This window comes from Apium graveolens, chromosome 2 (assembly GCF_009905375.1).
Source record: "Apium graveolens cultivar Ventura chromosome 2, ASM990537v1, whole genome shotgun sequence".
NCBI lineage: Eukaryota > Viridiplantae > Streptophyta > Magnoliopsida > Apiales > Apiaceae > Apium > Apium graveolens.
In genome coordinates, this window is record NC_133648.1 from 99642464 (window position 1) to 99646169 (window position 3706).

Below are 3706 nucleotides of genomic sequence, written 5' to 3' on the forward strand. Positions count from 1 at the left end.
GTAGGTTTAAAATCAGAATAAACCCATATATACAGAGATATGAAACATTCCAGAATTAGCGAAGAGGCAACGGATGTAAAAATATGTGACATACCTGGGAGGGCTGCGTACATTCCTCATAAACTGCAAATGGCTAACTTTAGGATGTTTAAAACCTACGTTCCGATTTGCTTGATAGTTAGTGTAAGAATATGGGTGAGGTGATTTTGAGAAGCCACCTGCACCCCGTAAATATAGAGTCAACCAGCATATAAATGATATTTGGTAATTAAATTGCATTTAAGTCATATATACTTCAGTCATTTGCTTAGAAACTTACCGATTCATATAGATCGGTTCATCAAACGACTCCCCATAACTTAGAACTTCAAGTTCCAATATGGCAGCTTTACCTATACAATCAAAAGACATGCCATAATAACAAAAGCGAGTTAATTTAATGGTGACACCAATCAGGTAACATGTATGTTTAGGGGAATGAAAACTTGATAAAATGATTGTGCGTGTAGGTAATAATAATATCGCTACTACTATGACAGCAACAAAGTAATTACTAAATACATAGATTCTAAACTCTGAAAAAATCACATTCAATTAGGATTTACAGTGATATATATATATATATATATATATCAGATCATTCACAAACCTTTATCATGCAATCCCACAACACTTGTTTTATTCCGTATCTGCATGAACAATAAATTTCAAAACTTGTAATAATAGAAGTTTGAATTGAGCATAGTTAAGCAGATTCTTATTTAATTTTTTTATATTAACGCGAGCACACGCACATGCGCGCACTACTATACACTAAAATCTCTCCGCAGAGGTTACTAATATCCGTATAGAAGAAATTGTAATTTCAAATTGGCACTCTAATCTAACAAAGAAATTGTACATATCAATGAAATTCACAAATTGTTAGTTATAAAGAACTTGAGGTTAAGAACCTTACACTACCATGAGTAGGCAACGGCCTGTAAATTTCTATAAACTATTGTCCATGCAATAATAGGCGCGGATTAAATCTAGCAAAAATAAGTACCGACCTGCTCAGTCAGGCAAAATTAAAGCAAAGATAAGACTGAATTAAAAAAACAAAAAGGTATACTCACGACATTCTAGGTATTTCAGAAATATTTATCGATCCCAGTGAGTATATAGCAGCAAACGTCGGTAAGACCTACAACTAGGAAGTCGATACAAAATACATAAAACTCAAAAAATTTAATAATATCTATACATAGATTCCTCCAACTTAATCTGCTTATAATTCCAATTAATCGACAAACTTATAGTACCTTAATGAATTTCTGGCCATTTTCGTGGTAAACGTATTTGAGATCTTTGTCATCTAAAGCATTAGTACCACAAGCTCCAATACCGAGAGCATACAAAGTAACATCTCTAATCAAAAAAATAATTCTAATTAAACAACAAAAATGATCAATTACGATAATAATACATGTAGATATAAAAAATGGATTTACCTCTCATCATAAGTGAACAATCTCTGTAATTGATCACAAACAAATCAAGAATTATATCGAATTGTAAATGTTTAATTTAACACTTAACACAAAGAGTATGAGTGCAAAAGATTTTTTTTTTGAATTATCATATTAAATAACTCTAGTCCTTACCACAAAGAGTTTCCAATTATCAGCTTTGAAAGGCCTGTGAAACCACATTCTACACAAAAATATGTTGATTAAGCTTCAACTCCAAACTTAGAAAAGTTAAATTGAAGTTAACACTGAACCTTGGTCTGTATTATACTTGTCAGAAATATTCCAGAGTGGAAACAACAGTGTGCATAACCAAGAGATCAAAGATTTGTCAGTCATAATACTGTTGAAGAACTACTGCACTTACACGTGATTCAAACTAACAGATGATGTTTTCAAACCCTTTGTTCGATGAGGATTTAAATTTACTCGGAGAAACACCAGATCCGAAGTAAATGCTGTTATATATCTGCAGTCATGTTACATATTTGTTAGATTTAGAAAAACATAAATTCAAATTAAAGTTAGGTTACCTCTTGGCTTATAACCAAGGTATGCAAAGTTTCCGCCTCAGGTGAGGTATTTAAATTTCTGCAATTGACCGTTTCTATACAAACAAGGTATTTATAATTTTAAAAAATTATGCTTCTTGATAACTGGCCCTGTATGATATAACTAGGATCTCTAAATACAGAGAAGGCAGGAAACACGGTCCTTGAATAAATTAAATTTCCTGGATAAATTGGTCTTTTAATTTTGGATCAACTGCTTTTGATCACAACACTCATGTTCTTGACTGCAGTATAGCTTTATACTCTATAAGATAATTTTAGTTGAGTGTATAAAATAATGGCAGCATCAGACACAATTAGTAATCACACTTCACAAATGTTAAGCTATAAGTTAAATGATAATAAAACACAAACAAAACAAAAACAAAAATCAAATATAAACATATGTGACCTATTCAAATACTAATTGGTGCTTACTCTATGTGAAAAACACAGGACATAACAGACTTTGAAATCGATAGCCCCGGACAGAGATAGAGCACATATTCAAAATCGATCACGAATCAACATCAGCTTATAGCTAAAGAAGACTTGGATAATTGCGACACAACAATCATTAACAAAATTCACGCAATTACATCACTAACTAATTAGCTTAGGTAACCGAAACAATTGTAATACAAATTTAAATTACATTACATACAATCAAGAATCTTCATATTCAATTGTCAGCAGGTTCAAGATATATAAAAACCCATAAAACACACTATAAAGACAATTAATATAAAATCTACAGATCTAATCCAGGTAAGGTGTTAAAAGATCAGAACTTTTTATATAAAAGCATCAAACCAAGCATAAAAGAACATACAACTACAAAACAATTACTGAGAGAGACAGAGAGAGAGAGAGATATAATACATCGATGATTGTTGCTCAAGGTAGGAAGCCAATAATTCTTCTTGAGTTTGAGTAGTAACTTTGAGATACAATGATAACCCGACCACGAGGCAGTATAGAAAAGTAGAAATATATATATTAAGTTATGGGTTTTAATATTATATTCTTTTCTGGAATCATGTACCAAGTAGCATTAGGAACAAATAGATCCTTACTCAAGCATGAAGTGCAATTAGGGTTTAGAATTGAAATATCCCCAATTTAAAATTAAATGAAACTAAGAATTCGAGTTTTGTAGCTCACTTATATACCAATTCGAGCTTTATATCTTCGAACAAATTGAATAGACTTCCACTCGAATGAATCGGTTTATCGATAGTAGAACTTCGGACAAATTAAATCAAGTTGAACATCTGGGGGAACTTCTGAACCTTCCGTGAACGATTTAAGACTTTCGGTGGAGGGTGGAGGGTGGAGGGTGGAGGGAGGAGGGAGGGAGAGACAGGGAGAGAGGGAGAGGGAGAGAGAGAGGTTGGGGGTGGGGGTGAGACGAGAGAGAGTGAAAGTTTAATTATTAACTTAGTTTCTGAAAATGGGGGGAAGAATTGGTAAATGAGGGGGAACCTGAAAATATTTCGCTAAGGGGGAATAAAATTGAAAGAGCGCGCCCTGATTTTTTTATTTGGTAATTTTAGACATCAGTTATTAAATAACCGATGTCTTCAAATAACATAGACATCAAAAAAATGCCGGATGATGTTATTGGTTCTTTTAAAATCAGTG

At 32.7% G+C, this 3706-nt stretch overlaps 2 long non-coding RNA genes across 2 annotated transcripts; both read right to left on the reverse strand.

The window, feature by feature from the left end:
- Window positions 1-317: 317 nt before the first annotated feature.
- LOC141706023 (uncharacterized) lies at window positions 318-1031 on the reverse strand. Its single transcript, XR_012568578.1, has 3 exons — window positions 959-1031; window positions 650-689; window positions 318-392 (listed from the first exon to the last, which is right to left on the reverse strand). It is a non-coding gene; the product is annotated as an uncharacterized LOC141706023 (long non-coding RNA).
- Window positions 1032-1099: 68 nt separating this feature from the next.
- Window positions 1100-1520, reverse strand: LOC141706024 (uncharacterized). Its single transcript, XR_012568579.1, has 3 exons — window positions 1494-1520; window positions 1305-1410; window positions 1100-1186 (listed from the first exon to the last, which is right to left on the reverse strand). It is a non-coding gene; the product is annotated as an uncharacterized LOC141706024 (long non-coding RNA).
- Between the last annotated feature and the right edge of the window lie 2186 nt (window positions 1521-3706).